Source organism: Tursiops truncatus, chromosome 9 (assembly GCF_011762595.2).
Source record: "Tursiops truncatus isolate mTurTru1 chromosome 9, mTurTru1.mat.Y, whole genome shotgun sequence".
In the NCBI taxonomy this organism is placed as follows: Eukaryota; Metazoa; Chordata; class Mammalia; order Artiodactyla; family Delphinidae; genus Tursiops; species Tursiops truncatus.
In genome coordinates, this window is record NC_047042.1 from 20,027,628 (window position 1) to 20,046,483 (window position 18,856).

An 18,856-nucleotide genomic window follows, 5' to 3' on the forward strand; every position below is an offset into this window, starting at 1 on the left:
CTACAGTTCTTTTTTTTGGCCTACCATTTTTTTTGCTGTCATAAATAACCTGTGAGGAAAATTATTGTAGCCATATCTTTACATATGTCTATGCAATTTTTTGGTACAAATTTTTAGAAGTGAAATGGTCAGAGGATATAGTTATTTTTAAGGCCATCCATACCCTACAAAGATTGTCAGTTTACACTTAGCATAAATGTAAAATAGTTTGTTCTCTTCATAAATATATTGTATATAAAAAATTTTGCCAATTTGACATTGAATATGATATTTTATATTTTCAATTTGTATTTCTTTGATTACCAGGCAAAGTTAAACCATACACAGGCACTTAATAAATATCTGTTGAATGACAGCATTCTTATCCCAACAGGCCGCCACTGTTAAAATATTTTTCAAATTAATTAAAAAATCTCTTTCAAACTGGAGAATATTGGAGATAATGTAAGTTAAGTGCCTGACACAGTTGATGATAAAAAAAAAAAAACCTATTAGTATATTTCTCTAAAAAAATTTCTTCAGAGCCTGAGTGCAACATTTTCATTATAGTAGTTTCAGAAGAAAAAAAAATCTACATTCATTTAACAAAATGATTCTGGCTGAATCAGTTGAACAAATTTAATTTGTTTGCTTTTATATTTGCTACTTACACAAAGTTATAAAATCTAACCTTATGCCATAAAATAATTTTTTAAAAACCATGTTTAAATACAATTTGGAAAGACTCTGGAAACAAAATGGCTTTATCACGTAAAGAAGGTACTGTTTCCTGTGCTCCTTTGTCATCTATAATCTGGGAGACATTTGGCGACAGTGAATGAATCCGTCTTTTTCTATGCTCTAAGGAATGATGTGTGACCTAACTCATGGTAGACATTTGTCAGATATTTGTTGAATTTTTGGATTAATGTTTAGTTAAATAAGTGAAACTAATGAACCACTGTATGAGATGTTGGTAGTTTTCCTTTGCATCTCATACTCTGCTTCAAGGAACCACTCCTCTCCCTTCCCTTGTGGTTCTGGGGAGCGGTCAGTTGTGGCACCTTGAAAGCAACACACCACAGCAATTGGAAGCATTGGTTCTGGGGCACCTGCATTTTAATCTTGAGTTTACTATTTACTAGGTATGGGACTGGGGCAGGTTACCTAAGCTTTCTGTATACCTCACTTTCCTTATCTATGAGATGGGGAAAATACTAGTAACTTCCTAAGTGTGTTGTGTGAATGAAATTATTTGATACATATAAGAGTCTTAGAATGATGGCTTCATACAGTAAATGCTTAGCCACGATTAGCTATTATTATTAGATTACTATTAGTATTTTCCAATGGCCGCTATCATTTGGCCCAGGCCTAGACATTCCTAAATTCCATGTGCAGTGGCTATGGTTTTTCCAGGAAGAGCATGACCTTAGCAGAACTATTCAAAACTCTTTCAGGTGCTCAACATTGGGAAAAATAAATTCAGTTTTTTCTGAGGTTGCAGGGCCTGGAATGTGTAAGTCTAGGCTGGTTTGTGGTTCTCTTGCTCAGGAACATGGAGGAAATTTGTCTGCAATGGGAAAGAATAAAATCCTCACAAAGAGCTGACCTTCAAGAGGAAGAGATGCTGTGTTTGAGAAGGAGAGATCGTATATTTTTGCTTAGCTGGACTTTCAGTTAGAGATACCACTAATTCCCTTTTTACCTACGCTAGTTTATGTTGGGTCATTGTGACTCAAGGAAGCTGACTGGTACAACTGTTGAGGATGTGATTCCTATTTAGCTTTTAGTTGGGGTATTGAATACTTTGATGGAAAGCCTTTCTCAAGGAAAAAACTAAGCCCCAAGAGAGGAAGTTGTGAAGGTTTCTCATAGCTCTTCACATGCTTGTATTCTACCATGTACCTGAATTTGTTGCTTTGAGCATGCCTGTGACTGACCACAAAGCAATCCTTACCACCCAAGAAACCGGATTAAATCTGCTTCCTGTTTTGCTGGCACCGACAGCTGGGACATACTGAGCAAAGGCATTCCCTAATGACTTTTTTGAGGGTAAGTATAATATACAGAAAAGTGCACAAAGTGCTATATACATGTCCTTTGGTGAACACAGAATGTGTTTCTGTTGAGTATACACATAGGAATCAAATGGGCTGGGTGTGAAGTATGTGTATGTTTGGCTTTTGTTGATATCATCGTTAGTTTCCTAAATTGGCTGTGTCAATCCTAATGATTATGATTTAGAAAACTCATGAGGGTGTGATTTCTGCAGGAAAGCTAATGCTGTGGCTCTACATACTTACTCCCTATATGTACCCACATAATTTATTTTCATAGCAACACTATTGTTAAAGTGCAGTACAGGAGAGGTAGGAGAACAACGTTCAAACCTAGAGTGGGCTTCTATGCTGATGAGTACTCTTCCCTTCTCAGAAATTAGCAATAAGTATTTAAGTCATCTTATATTCACTTCCATAGCAAGCAGGCTTCATTAAACTTCCCTCTTTTCAACTATTTTAATCAAACATTTAGAATCCATCACTGGTGACTACGTTCACTAAAAGAAAATAAGAAGAGAGGTTTAAAAATATTGTGTGTTCTCTGTGGTATTTTTCAGGAGAGGAAAAGTACTCAAGGGAAGAAACATAACCAGGGATTTCTATTTTATTTCATACTAGATTTATTTTATTTTACTTATTTTGGAACTCAGGTACCAGGAACAGATTTAATCACACTCCTCAATTCATGGCACACTTTCATCATCATTCCAGGCAAGGCTGATCTCTTGTTTTATTTATTCCCTTTTATCTACATTTCCCACTCATGTTCCCCTTTCTCTACACAAGCAAACCCTCTAATTTGTTTTATGTGGTTCCATATACAAAAAACTTTCATTTGAAAAGATACTTGTACCCCAATGATCATAGCAGCACTATTTAATAGTCAAGACACAGAAGCAACCCAAGTGCCCATCAACAGATGAGATATATATATATATATATATTTATATATATACATATCACATTTTCTTAAGCCAATCATCTGTTGTGTGTATATATATATTTACACACATATATATCACACACACACACATATATATATACACACATACACAAAGGAATATTACTCAGCCATAAAAAAGGAAATATTGTCATTTGCAGCAATGTGGATGGACCTAGAGAATATTATGCTTAGTGAAACAAGTCAGACAGCAAAAGACAAATCTATATGATATGACATATGATATGAATCTAAAAAATAATACGAACGAATATATATACAAAAGAGAAACAGGGTCACAGACATAGAAAACAAATTTATGGTTACATAAGGGGAAGGGGAGGGGGAGGGACAAATTAGGAGTATGGGATTAACAGATACAAACTACTATACATAAAATAGATAAGCAACAAGGATTTACTGTATAGCACAGGGAATTATACCCAATATCTTATAATAACCTATAATGGAATAGAATCTGCAAAAAAACTGAGTCACTATGCTGTATACCTGAAACTAACACAATATTGTAATTCAACTATACTTCAATTTAAAAAATGAGCAAAACATAAAAGTCTTTCTCTAGCAACAAAAAGGAATATATTAATATATACATATATATATCAATGTATTCTTGCATTCTTATATTGTGGTTCTGTGTGTGGATTTTAATCCTCATAAATGATATTGTGCTATAGCTCTGGCTCTTTCTCTTATTTCTGACAATGTTTCTAAAGGTACCTCAGTCACCTCTTCTCTTGAACCCCTTAATCTCTTAATCATAGAGAGCCCCAAGGTTCAGTTTTTGGTCTACTTTTCTTCTCATCACGCACTTGGTGACGTCACCTAGATCATGGCTTTAAATATCACCTACAACAACAAACACTCATATAAAAAAAAGAATCACGCAACAAACAAAAGGTTCTAGGTATCAGACACAACAATAGAAACTGGAAAAATGGTAAGACATGTTCCCTAATCTAAAGAAGATCAAAATACAGTGGAGGAGACAGACAGGCATAAAAATTATTTTACAATGTGGTAAGAGAGGAAGTATAAATGTGGTTAAAAGCACAGACTAAAACACCAAACAGACCCAGTTTGAAATCTTAGCTTTACCTATCACTTCTAGCTGTGTATTCTTAGGTCAAATAACCTCTCTAAGGCTCAGATTCCACATATGCTAAAGGGGATAATCATAGTACCTACCTGATGGGGTTCTAGCCATAAGTAAATAAGATAATGCATGTGAACCACTTAGTAGAGTGTCTGGAACAACTATTTTAAGTGCGATACCAGATGTACATATGTACATGAGGGTAAGGAGCCTTAAAGAGGGAATAATGAACATCCTGAGTGATCTGGAGGTTATCTGTTGAGTGGAACCTTGAGACATGAATAGGAATTCATGATTAAGAACAGGAGGGAAAGGAAAACAACATAGGAGCAAGGTGTACTCTGTAAAGAGAAAAGGCAGGAGTTAGTGTTCATGTGGGAAAATAACAGGACTGGTTGAAAGATTCTTAAGCATAGAAGTAAGGTCGGGTATCATGTCAAGATAGAGCTGAGCAAAACCTATAATATTTAGTAAGGTATGGGCAGTTTCATAGTTACAATAATCAAACACAAAGACCTGGGCTTCCCTGGTGGCGCAGTGGTTGAGAATCTGCCTGCCGGTGCAGGGGACGTGGGTTCGAGCCCTGGTCTGGGAAGATCCCACATGCCGCGGAGCAACTAGCCCCATGAGCCACAATTACTGAGCCTGCGCGTCTGGAGCCTGTGCTCTGCAACAAGAGAGGCCGCGATAGTGAGAGGCCTGTGCACCGCGATGAGGAGTGGCCCCTACTTGCTGCAACTAGAGAAAGCCCTCGCACAGAAACGAAGACCCAACACAGCCATAAATAAATAAATAAATAAAATTTAAAAAAAAACAAAAAAAACACAAAGAACTTAGAGACCAGCAGTCCAATGCCAATTTTATATGACGAAGTGGGGTTTAAAAAATAAATTTGATTAGAAATGGAAAAAGCTAAAGGCAATTTTAAAGTCAACAAAAAATGAGAATTATTTGAATTATAATTGAGACCACTGCTCATTCTCAGGTCATGTGATTTGAGACTCAGGTAGTACAGGAAATTATGATCCAGTTTCCATCCTTTGTCTCTTCTGATCCAACAAAATATACCTTGTCATTAAAAATCTCAAATGATGGACTACCTTCCCTAAATCTGCCTTCTACACAGGGCATCTATGAAGCCTGGAAACATAAGTAACCTTTTACTTTTTTACAGATTGAAGATGTCTTTGACAATATTACGCATATTTGCCTATGTCTGGGTAAAGAGACACTTTCTAAACCTCTTTAGTTTTATTTTAACAATAAACTTTCATTAAGTAATTTTTTTTTAATTACAAAAATAAGGAGAAAAAAATGTGGTAATCTAAAGTGGCAGGGCCACACACTCCACGTACTGGGCACTCACTCACCTTCACAAGGAGTTCGTTCAGTGAGCTCCTTCTCACTACTGTACGCCGCTCCGGAGGCCTTCCCTTCTTGCCACAAGACATCTACAGAGAAAGGGAAGACCACTGGATCAGTAAGCAGGAGCCTTTGGGAAGACAGGTTCTAATAAAGAAGAAATAGGAAGAAACTCCTCTGCGTACAAAAGAAAAAAATGTTGGAGTGGAAACTCAAAGGCGTTCTTACATTAAATCAAGAAAAAGAACTCCAATAAAGAGCTATCACAGGGCTTCCCTGGTGGCGCAGTGGTTGAGAGTCTGCCTGCCGATGCAGGGGACACGGGTTCGTGCCCCGGTCCGGGAAGATCCCACATGCCGCGTAGCGGCTGGGCCCGTGAGCCATGGCCACTGGGCCTGCGCGTCCGGAGCCTGTGCTCCGCAACGGAAGAGGCCACAGCAGTGAGAGGCCCGCGTACTGCAAAAAAAAAAAAAAAAAAGATCTATCACAGCAAAATAGAGATGAAAGACCAACAATTACCATCAACAACAGTGTGAAAAAGGTATTAACAGCATCTAGGTACAATAAAGATAGTCCAATAACAATGTCATCATCCTCAACTGCCTTCCAGCAGCAGAACAATTTTCCTTTATCTATACTCATTTTCTGTTCTCTGTATGGCTCAGGTTGACCTTTTTCGGCAGTGGCTTCCTTCTTCTCTGCCTTCCTAGCCAGTCAAAGGAAGTGTGTGAACTGCTATGAGCAGAGTTAGCAGAAAAGAGTAAGGCGAAGGTGTGGAATTTCAGTATACTATCACCAGAGCTGGAGCCAGGGAACTGAATCCCTGACTAGACAAACCGTGGTGAGAGATGAGCCATCAGCCTCCTGTCCTCAGGGACCCCTCCTTCAGACAAGCCCGGAAACCCATACAGAATTAGCCACCTGCTTCCAGCAACCTCTGCTGCAGCACTCAGCATCAGGAACACAGCCATCACTGGGAGAAGGCTCAGAGGACAGGTTCCTGACCAGAATGTAAGGTCTGACTTTCCACTTCCTGTCTGAGGTGCTCCCCCAGAGACACTCTACAGTACCAACGAATCTGTTCATGTGGGTGTCTCGGGTCCTTTTATGACAACATGGCTGTGCCCTATTGAAAGTGGGTAGTGAGAATTACAGAAGCACCCTAGCTGAAAACTGTTGCCACGGGCTCTACAAAGCCAAGATCTGCAGTTCCAATGAGAGCAGAAGACTGAGTAGTGAATATCCAGACAAACCCCTCATTCTCACGTGATCTGTCAGCTCTGGCTTGTGGTCAATTTGACTTTCCCTCTTTCTTTAGAGGACACTGGTCTGTGCCATGCATGTCTTCAGACCAGAGGTCACTAGCGTCTCAAAAGTAGGATACATGGTTTTATTTCCTGTTCTTTTACTGGGGCTACAGAGTATGGCAATGCACAGTGACTTAAAAGCGGAAGGGAAGGAAATATGCTGCAGCCAACCAGCCCTCATAATCACAGAAATCTTTAATATACAGGCCTCAGAGAATGCTAATCCTTGCTTTATGTCATATATAAATCCTGGACTGTATCTAGTTTTGTACCATCTGATGTCAAAAATTCAACACATGTCAATTAGAAATTTTTAAATGTAATATGGTATCCTGGACTAGATCCTAGAACAGGAAAAAAGACATTATAGAAAAACTGGTGAAACAGGAATAGAATTTGTAGTTTAGTTAATAGCACTGTAACAATGTTAATTTTTTAGTTTTGACAAATGTACTATGGTTATTTTAGATGTTAGCATCAGGAGAAGCTGGGTAAGGGGTATGTGGGAAATCTCTGTATTATCTTTGCAAATTTTCTATAAATCTAAAATTATGCCCAAAAAACCCAACAACAAACACTCATATATGTATATATGTAAAATATATATAATGTATATATAAAATCATTACATATGTATATGCATAATATACACACATACACACAAATATATGCTCACATACGTATATACACATACATATATATGTAATGTATGCACATAGGAGTATGTTTATATATGTATATATACATGTGCATGTATATGTGTTTATAGGAGTATATATGTATACAGGAGTACTTATATATGTTATATATAGAGAGAAGTAATATATGTATATATGCATGTACATATATATACATATACACATATTGTGTATACATACACAGACACATATATATGATAGATAATATAGATCTTCAACCCAGAGTTCTCTCTCGAATTTTAGACTCATATCATTTAAAAAATTTATTCATTTATTTTATTTATTTTTGGCTGCATCGGGTCTTAGTTGCAGCACGAGGGCTCTAGTTGAGGCACGCAAGCTCAGCAGTTGTGGCACGCGGGCTTAGTTGCCCCGCGGCACGTGGGATCTAACTTCCCTGATCAGGGATCAAACCTGCGTCCCCTGAATTGCAAGGCGGATTCTTTACCACTGGACCATGAGCAAAGTCCCTAGACTCTTAAATCTTAAAAAAAAAAAAAATCCCTGCTCGAAAATGTAACTCCTTGCTCCACCTTCGGCCTTTCCTATCTCAGTTAATGACAGCTCCATGTTTACAGCTGCTTAGGCCAAAAGTCTTGGAGTCATCTGTTACAGACTGAATTGTATCTGCTCCAAATTAATATGTTGAATTCCTAACCCCTGGTATCTTAGAATGTGACCTTGTTTGGAAATAAAGTCATTACAGATGTAATTAGTTAAGATGAGATCATTAGGGTGGGCCCTAATGCAATGTGACTGATGTCCTTACAAAAAGGGGAAATTTGGACACCGACACATGCATTTACATGGAAAGCGCCATGTAAACATGAAGATAGCCATCTACAAACGAATGAGAGAGGCCTGAACCATACCCTTCCACCAACCCCGCTAACACTGTGATCTTGGACCTTTTGGCCTCCAGAACTGTTGGACAACAAATTTCTGCTGTTTAAGCCACCAGTTTGTGGTACTTAGTTACAGCAGACCTAGTCAACTAATACAATATTCTTGACTTTTTCTCTCACACTCCACATGCACTCTGTCAGGAAGTCCAGTTGACTATTACTTCAGAATCTCTCCAGGATCTGACCACTCCTCACCATTTTCACAGTTACTACCCAAGTTCAGGTCACCATCATCTCTTGCCTGGATTATTGTGATAGCTTCCTAACTGGTCTCTGTGCTTTCACTTCAACCTCTAAGTTTCCTCTCAACACAGCAGCATCTAGAATGGTCTTTTGAAAACCCAAGTCAATGTTCTGCCTCAGTTCAAATACCTGGCAACTCTTCTTATTTACTCAATAAAACAAAAGCCTTGGAAGGACCTTCAGGATTCCATATAATCTGCCTCCTTCCCTAATTGTCTCTCTGACATCACTTCCTACTACTTTTCCTCTTACCAACTCTGCTCCAGCCACACTGGCTTCTTTGATGTTCTTTCAACACACAAGCTCTTGCCTTCGGGTTTTTTGCACTGGCTGTTTTCCTTGCCGGGAACACTCTTTCTGCAGCTACCTGTATGGCTTTCTCACCTCCTTTAAGTCTTTCTCACATACCCCCAAATGAATGAATAAGTGGATAAAAATGCATCAGCTAAAATGCTCCAAAGAGATCCATATTAGTTCCATGTTCATATCAGAGCTCTCTAACATATGATCTTGTTTCTTTCAAAATCTCAAAGAAGAAAATACGGGTAGGATTAAGAGTTTTAATGGAAAGGATAAGTCTATCTTACATGTACATGAGAAAGTGCCAATTAGGAGGGCAGTGATTCCCGGTTATGCTTTTCCTTTACCCTCTGCTCTGTTTGTGTGTAACTCCAAGGGTTCTCATGTTGATATTGCCTTTGGGTAGCCACTTTTCCTACAGATTCATGTATCTCCAATTGTGTTTAGCAGTGGGTTATAGCTAGGCATGGAATAATCACAGCTATGCTGGGAAGGAAGGCTAGGCTGAAGCCAATCTCTGGTTGAAACCCAAGTGGCCAGAAACCAGTAACTCTGAACATGGAGTGGGAAAAGGAGCCAGATGAAGAGTGGGGAGTTTGGGCCAAGGTACAGATTTACATGTTCAGATTTAAGATTTAAGTTAAACCAGAGAGCAAGAGAGCTTACAACAGTTTCTGCCTCTCCGTTCCCGTGCTCTTCATTTCCAGCCTAAGTACTTCCATTAGGCTCACTTTTTGCCCTCTGACTAAACACCCTCATACTTTCCCTTTCTCCCATTCACCAGGTTAACTTTCACATACCCTTTGAGGCTCTGCTCAATCACAGCGTTCTCTAGGAACCCCTTGCTGACCCCTCATTTCCCCTAACCCAGGTTGGGTTAAGATCCCTTTATTCCACTTCCACTAAGCATTCTCTGTGTATTTGATGGTCTGCTTATTTGTCTGCTCTCCGCCCCACTGTGAGCTCCTTGATGGTCAGGATGGTGCCTTATTTATCTGTATCTGTATCCTCAGTGCATAATAAATACCTGGCACATAGTAGGACTTTGATCAATGTTTCATGAATGAATGAATGAAACTGCAGCCAGTTTCAGGGTATGGCTAGCCAGGTTCTTCAGGTGGAAGCTCAGGAGGCTTGTTAGGTATCTGAGAAGTTGGCAACTTGCTACAGCAAGGTCTGATGATCTTTTCTTGGTAAGAGTTGGGTCTGACATTTCTTTCGATTTACAGGGAGAAAAGAGCCTAGGAAACTACAAAATACTAAAGTGAAAGTATGTTTTCATCAATTATTTTTCAGTTACTACACAAGTCAACAGAAATGAAAAGGGACAGCATCCCAGAGATGTTCAAATGATTGGAATACTCAATATAGTAATAATGGTTTATCAGTAATTCCTGTACTATGAAATCTCTCTGGGAACCATGAATCTTAAAGGTACACTGTGTAAACTGCAAACTGGAAGATTCTAAGGTCATTTTAGTTCTCTCTAGGCTACATAAATTCCAACCTCCCCTTTCAGAGAGGCAAGGATCATGGAAGGTCTTACTTATTCACCTCTGGGGTTTGTGGTGGAGGTGGGAGAAAGCCACGGAGGCACATCCGGGGATGAATGCATTAGCCAAATGGAACAGAGACTGCATAAGCAGAGCAACCTCTCTCACTCTCTCTCATACAGCAGAAGGCAATGGGACGGTGAAAGGAGCCCCAAACTGAAGTTAAGAGACTCAGGATCTAGTCCTTGCTATGCCACTAAGCACTTGTGCAACCCTGGACATTTACTTGCTTTTTCTGCTTCAGTTCTCTCTTCTGTAGAATGGCTAGGTTAGCTAGATGATCTCTGAGATCTTTTTCAGCTTTAGGATTTTGTGTTTCTGTATGATGACTAACCAAGATAACTAAAGAAGGAGTAAGACTGGGGGAAAAGAATAATGAATGGTATTTTGGAAAAGCTGAATTTGAGGTTCCTGTGATATACCTGGTTGTCAATGACAAGAACTAATTGAAAGTGGAAGTCTGGTCCTTGGAGCAGAGCTGGGAGTGGAGGTACAGATTTGGTAGTTTATCAGCAGGAGGTAAATGGAACAATAAAAGTTATGTGACCAGCTAAACCAGTTGTGAATAAACAGGTTATGTACCAAAATAACTTGGTAACAGCCAAATTATAATTCATTTAATATTTATTTGATTACATTTTCCCTTATTCTATATTTTAATGGATGGTAATAATAACTGTTACCATTTGTTGGGTATTGGCTATGAGCTAGGTGTTGAAGAAAGTGTTTTACATTTATTATCTCATTTAATATTTATAAATAACTACATGAGGTCAGTATCACTATTCCCATTTTTGAGATGTGGAAACTGAACACTGGTCTGTTGGTAAATATCTAACAACTGGATAGGAACACGCAAATCCCTGAGTTACAGTGGTTGTTGACCTCCATGGTGTAAAAACTCTCACCATGGCCTATTTCAAGCTAACAACAAGAGGTCACTGAACAGAGAGATAGGAAGAAATGTGCCTTATGTAATACTGTCACCATACAGATATAATAAACATACATATCTTCAAGAGCATAGATAATGGTAACGTGGTAAAATAATTAGAAGGTCATGAGTTTGGGTATTCACTACACTTGTTAATATTGTTTATTTAATTTTAAGTTTATATGATTTAATCTTTTAACTAGCTGTGTTTAACAACTGGCTTCCATAGTTCCTAAAATTTTAACAATCTGCTCTTGCAAGCTAGTATAAGCTGGCTCCACACACCACTGAAAATGATGCTAAGACAGAGTAAGTAACTTGCCTAAGGTCACATAGAAAATGTCTGGGTCAAGATTAGAACCTTGATCCACCTAATTCTGAAGACCAGGCTCTTAACCACTAGACTATCATCTGTAAAACTATAAAGTGCTATATACTGTGTATGGTAAAAAATTATTGCTGCATTTCATATTTGAAAAAAATGTTATGTGGTCTTAAGTGTCATCAGTAAGGAGGGGTTCTAGTGGAAAAGCAGCCATGAATCAGAAAAGTCACAGTGCAATTTCTGCTTTTCTGGGTCAGTTCTTGTGCTTGAGTTTCCCTGTTAAAGGAATGTTTTGTGTCCTTTTTGAATCGCACTTCAACCCGCATTGGGAAAAAAAAATAGAAGAATTTATTAACATCTTTTAATGTTTCTTGTAGACAGGACTCATGGAAATTTAAATGGTTGTTATTATTACTTTGAATATAACTTTATACTAGCCATACTGAAAATAAAATATAAAGAAATATAACAAACACCTATCGTTTAGCATCCATAGATTAATGCAATCTCTTTGTAGCCAAAATGTATAAGGATGTTTATTACATTAAGTAGCAAAAAAATAAAACATCTGGAAACAATTTTTAGATCTTGAAGAATCAGATGACAAAATGATGAGTCTCAGGGGACTAATCATATTCACCCCTCTGGAGAAAAGGTTTGAAAAAAATTTTAATGCTTTCTGAAAAACCATACTTATTTTAGCTTCTCCTCTGCTCCCTATCATAGGAAATGACTTACACACAGAATTTCATGAACTGCTCATAAAACTCTACTTAGGTCTTTGGACCTGAGTGAAGCCCGTAGTTAGGATTGCAGCTGTAAAGCCACCATCTAGCTCAATAAATCTAGACAAACCAAGTAGCTCTATGGATCACTGTGTTGTAAAAGTAACGTATCATAGTTGTGATTCTCTTGGTTAAAAAAGGGACTTCCCTGGTGGTCTGGTGGTTAATACTTCACCTTCCAGTGTAGGGGGTGAGGATTTGATCCCTGGTCGGGGAGCTAAGATCCCACGTGCCTCGCAGCCAAAAAAACGAAAACATAAAAAACAGAAGCAATATTGTAACAAATTCAATAAAGACTTTAAAAATGGTCCACATAAAAAAAAATCTTAAAAAAAAGAAGGAGATAAAGCTCCGTTATAATACAGGGGAAGCTATAAGTAATTTGGCCAGTGGGTGAGGAAGAGAACAACATAGTATACTCTAGACAAGAATGGTAAAGTTTAGGAAGGGTCAGCCTGCTTCTGCAGATCGCAGCTCTGAGTCATTGTGCGGTGAGTACATGCTGAGTTGGCACACATGCTTGCCTTCCTGGCATCCGCAGGCTTTACTAATCTTGTGTTCTAGTTCCTTACTCACATTGGAAAATGAAACTTTTTTTCTTGTTTGGCTGTTCAGTGTTTTTAGATATATACGGCAATCTTTAACAAATGACTGTATTGACTATGCTCCACCCCCACACACACTTTGGAACTACAAATTTACATTCTACAAACAACTTATTTGACAACTACTTGGTCTACGAACAAGCGGTTGTTGCATCATACTTTGCGCTAAGCATGGTGCTGTACTGTAAAGGATATGATGGATAAGATGCTGTTCATGTTCCTTGGCAGGGATATTAGACATGTGCATAGATATTAGACATGTGCATAGATATTAGACATGTGCATATAAGGCAGAAGATGCAAAATGCAAAGTGAGGGCTCTGGTCGTTGGTGCTCTGAGATGTAAGACAAAGAGACAGCTCTATCTGAAGCTTCTTCCAGGGCTACCTGGGAGAAGTGCATTAGTGAACATAGAGGAGGGGGTGGCCATGAAGAATATATAGACTGGAAAGTACAGCATCATCCAAAGAGAGAGATTGGCAGAGATAATAATTAGACCTCTCTTCCTGTCACCACAGAGGACACAATATTTGAAAGCCTGTCAAGCCCTGTTAACACAGATCCTGGGAAGTGTTCCTACTGAAGCTTGTGGCACATTTGAATGCAATAAAACACAATATTCCATAATGCTTTGGGAGAAATCTTTGTCTTTCCAACAATTCATTCTACTTGCTAAGCCACGCTTCTCTGAGGTCACCAAGAAGTCATGAAGGATATATGGATATGACTAAAGTCATCACATTACACGTTAGTCACTGGCTGCAGTGCTGGTTAGAATGAGAGAAACAGCTGGAAATGGTACAGGAACACAGTGTGGGCCATGTCTACCTAAGATGGATATTTCTAGCTGTCATAGAGGGTCTGGCCCTATATATATACCTCTTTTCTGTGCTGTTGAGCTAACTGATTCAAAGACACTGTTGTTAAGAAGTGGAAACTGGGAGCTTGGTAAGATGCTATCCTCACTGAGGTAAGTCTCTTCCTTCTTTTTACCACTTTGGAGTGGCTAGGAGGGATCTGAGCTAGACCTTGATGCACAGCACTCTCGTCTTCATTTTGTATGGTTCACTGATAGCGCATTTCCCACACAGACAGCTGTGTCCTGTTGTGCTGATGGGTTGAGACACACGAGGCAGATGGAGAGAATTTCCCTGTGATCACCAAGGTTTCTCTGCCCCCAATAGCAGCAGTAGCAGTCTGCTGGGACTTGAGACTGGAACACCACTGGTGTGGCCAACTTCCCCAAGTTCCTAAATCATTGGGAACTTAAACCAGAAAATAGCAGAGTGGCAGGGCTCCAGTTGGTGCCCAAATTGAAGCCCAAATCACCTCAAAACTAAACAACAAGATTTTAGATCCCAAGTTTTGTAAGAATACTATACAGAAAATGCACAGATACCAGATGTGGTGAAACCCGGTATTTGAACGTGGTAAAATATTTTGCTTTTTCCTCCTAGAGATGAATCTTTAATTTCAGGCTTATATCACCATTCTTTCAGTGAAGAGAAAGAACAACTAATAGTTGGTTACCCTAAAGGATTCTGACAGGAATACTTGAGTCATGAAATATTAGCCAAGCAACTCTCTGGATATTCTAAAATAAACTGTGTAGAGAACTAAGTGTTTCATGCCAGGACAAAACTAAAAAGCTTTTCTCAGAGGTCTCCCTGACCCCCCTTTTCTGTATACAATCTTATTGGTTGATAGCACCCAGTTTTTGGCTGCATTGCAAGGAACCACTCAGCTGTGGCTGATTACTGCTCTCATTTTTTCCCCTTGTTCAGGAATCTTCTCATGAGCATGTTTCTGAGAAAGCAAGACAGAAAAAGTTTTTCGCTTGTTTTGGGGAAGCCATTATTGGAGAGGCTAGTGTTAGGGTAATAGACTAGGGCTGAGATAAAGGGGAGGAATTTAGAAGTGTTGTGAAAAACAACTGTTTCCATCCCTGGAGTTGTGAGTCACAACGGGAGAAATAGTCTCTATCCTTGGCTCTGCGGTGGAGAGCCGCAGAGTCACGGTGTGACTCAGGAACATTCTTTCATTCATTCGGCACTTATGGAGCTGCCACTCTGTGTCTGACACTACGTCCAGCACTGGGGACGCACAGTGAGGAATAGATAAGGAACCTGTTCTCAAATCACACAATTTCTCTAAATACCTTTTCTTTATGTTTACAATGTGAGGGATGGACTAGAATGATCTTTCGAGGCCCTCTACCTCTAGTACTTGAACCTTTATTTTTCTGTGGGCTCACAATGTGCCCAGAAGAACAGTAACAGGAAAACTGGTTCTCAAAGCACATGCCAGATATTGTGCTAACTAATCACTTTTATATACATTACTCTATTTGTTTTCTCAAGAAACTCCTAAAATAAGTATTATTATATCCATTTTATAGATGAGAAAACATCTATAAAGCATCAGAGAGGTTGAGTTACCTTTTGTTGTAAGTGAGAAAGAGGCAGTGCCAGACTCAAACCCAGCTCTGCTGACTCCAAGCCCAGCATTCTTTCCCCCTCCTCTGTTCTCCAGATTTATAATGTTAATTCATCTCCCCTGGACTTTTCTCTGGGAATATTTATGGAAAACTTATTCAAGAACCCATGGCAATACAATATGAAATATGTAACTTTTGCCTTATGGGTCTTCCATTAGTTTTCCTTCCCTCTTTACCTACTAAGTTTTCTTATTCATCCCAAGGGTGATCTTGCCACTTCATTTAAGCCCAGGGCTTCCACTGCTTTGCCTTTGCTTGTGCTTTACTTTCAGCTTGGAATCATTTTCAATCTTGTCTTCAGCCAAATTCTGTACTCTTTCCCAGACTTTGTCTTACTCCTAAATTTAATTCATTCATCCCCTAATAGTTATCCAACACAGTAAGAAGTTAAAAAAAAGAGTGTAAGATCATCTCCTTGGGGGAAATAAGATATGCACAGATTATAGGAAAGTTATAGGCTAAAATACTTATAGACCTGTGAGGGAAAGAGAAGGAAGGTAGCAGAATAGGGCTGGAGTCACTGGAACTTGAGGAATAGTTAAGGCTTGATTAGATGAAAAGAGAAAGAGGCAGGGAGAGGTAACAAGGTCAGACAAAGAGCAGAGAGGTCCGTTGAGTATTGAAGAAGTTGGATGTCTTTCTGGCTGGAGTGACTAGGTTTGAAGAACTATGGAAGCTGGAATGGAACATTTGAACTGGATGTTATTGTTGAAGAATGTTAATCAGAAGGAGTACTGGATTAAGAGTTTGCACACCTGTGTTCTTGCCTGATCAATTTGTAATCTGGAGAAAATTGATCAAGAGACCTGAGTCTCCATTTCCTTATCTCCTGGGGCTACCTCGGTCTATAGACGTCCAAGCTCCTTAGAATAGCCTGTCTCTTCTCCTACTGTTCCCACCTCCAGCCATTTTATAGTATGTCTTTACGTGTGAGGAGTCAGTTATGAGCTAAGACCTTTCACAACATGGTATAATCCCATGTACTCCGTGAGAACGCTCACAGTGCTGAAAAACATGATTTCTCACAAAGGTACACAAGTTAAATAATAAAAATTAAGCTATACAATTTAAATAATGAAATCAGGCTACACAAGTTAAATAATACTCATACACATGCATTAAAAATTGAATTTTTGATCGTGAGTTTGGGATTAGCAGATGCAAACTAGTATATATAGGATGGATAAACAAGGTCCTACTATATAGCACAGGGAACTATTATATTCAATATCCTGTGATAAACCATAATGGAAAAGAATATGAAAAAGAATATATATATGTATGTATAACTGAATCACTTTGCTGTACAGCAGAAATTAACACAACATTGTAAATTAACTATACTTCAATAAAATATTAAAAAATGGAATTCTTACCCTACCAATTTCATAATTTAACTTTAAGACACTAAAGTTCCTTAATTAAATATTTAGAATTAAAACTTTAAGGCTAGAGAGTTTCTGTTTTAACTTGAAAATGTGAGGCAACAATAAGGTCTTAGGGCTTTCTTTTCAGTTGTGTATGATTCAGACAGTTAGTGGTGCCAGATATGATGAATGGTCTCAAAGATGCTAATCTGGAAAAAAAATGTGGCCAGGCAAGCGCAGATGATCAGCCAGGACAAAGCAGGCAAGAGCAAAAAGAGCATCAACCATGAGTCTTAGGAAAAGTCAATGTCCAAAGTCTTCAAGGAAGCTGTGATGTTAATTTTGGTGTGTCAACTTGGGTGGGCCATGGGGTGCCCAGTTTTTTGGATAAACATTTTTCTAGGTTTGTCTGTGAGGGTGTTTCTGGATGAGATCAATATTTAAGTCAGGAGACTAAGTAAAGCAGATTGCCCTCCCCAGTGTGGGGGTCTCATCCAATCTGTTGAAGGCCTGAATAGAACAAAAAGGCTGAGAAAGGGAAAATACACTCTCTTTGCCTGACTGTCTTCAAGCTAGAACACTGGTCTTTTCCTACCTTCAGACTTGGACTCAGACTGGAACAATACCTTCAGCTCATCTGGGTCTCCAGCTTACCAACTGCAGATCCTGGGACTTCTTAGTCTCTATTGTTGTATGAGCCAATTCCTTATAATAACTCTATGTATCTACGTATGTATGTATGTATGTTTCTATCTATCTATCTATCCATCCATCCATCCATCCATCCATCCATCCATCCATCTATCCATCTATCTCCTATTGGATCTCTTTCTCTGGGGAACCCTGACTAACACAGTAGCATTAGCATCTGGATCCAAAAGTGAAGGAACAAGGCAGCAGGTTTCTCTCAGAGTCCAGTGGCAAAAGGTCTTTTGTGTCCTTTTAAAGACATATGTACCCCAATGTTCACTGCAGCACTATTTACAATAGCCAGGTCATGGAAGTAACCTAAATGCCCATCGACAGACAAATGGATAAAGAAGATGTGGTACATATATACAACAGAATATTACTCAGCCATAAAAAGGAACAAAATTGGGTCATTTGTAGAGACGTGGATGGATCTAGAGACTGTAATACAGAGAGAAGTAAGTCAGAAAGAAAAAAAACAAATATCCTATATTAACATATATATGTGGAACCTAGAAAAATGGTACAGATGAACCAGTTTGCAGGGCAGAAATTGAGACACAGATATAGAAAACAAACGTATGGACACCAAGGGGGGAAAGTGGCGGGGGCGATGGTGGTGGTGGTGTGATGAATTGGGAGACTGGGATTGACGTATGTATAAAATGGATAACTGATAAGAACCTGCTGTATAAAAAAATAAATTAAGTAAAATTCAAAAAAAAGAAAGGGGCTTCCCTGGTGGCGCAGTGGTTGAGAGTCCGCCTGCCGATGCAGGGGACACGGGTTCGTGCCCCGGTCCGGGAGGATCCCACATGCCGCGGAGCAACTAGGCCTGTGAGCCATGGCTGCTGAGCCTGTACGTCCAGAGCCTGTGCTCCGCGACGGGAGAGGCCACAACAGTGAGAGGCCCGCGTACTGCAAAAAAAAAAAAAAAAAAAAAAAAAAAAAGAAAGGTCTTTTGTGTCCTTTTAAGCGCAGTAAAGCAAGCTGATCTTTTTAAGAGGTAGTGTAGTTTAATGACTACATTGGAACTAGACTGCCTGGATTCTTATCCTGGCTCCACTATTTATGAGCTAGATCACCTTGGACACATTACTTAACTGCTCTGGGCCTCATTTTTCTCATTTGTAAAAAAAAAAAAAAAATACCTCCCAATAGGTGGTTGTGAGGATTATATAGACCA

The 18,856-nt window shown here is 39.0% G+C and overlaps 2 protein-coding genes across 2 annotated transcripts in view; one reads left to right on the plus strand and one right to left on the minus strand.

Moving 5' to 3' along the window:
• Positions 1 to 5,550, minus strand: part of LRRC17 (leucine rich repeat containing 17) — a 114,397-nt gene extending 108,847 nt beyond the window's left edge. Inside the window, exon 1 of the mRNA XM_033862922.2 lies at positions 5,470 to 5,550. The gene's annotated coding sequence lies outside the window, so the exon portion shown is untranslated. The remainder of the gene's footprint in view (positions 1 to 5,469) is intronic.
• FBXL13 (F-box and leucine rich repeat protein 13) overlaps positions 1 to 18,856 on the plus strand; it is a 191,123-nt gene that overhangs the window by 115,388 nt on the left and 56,879 nt on the right.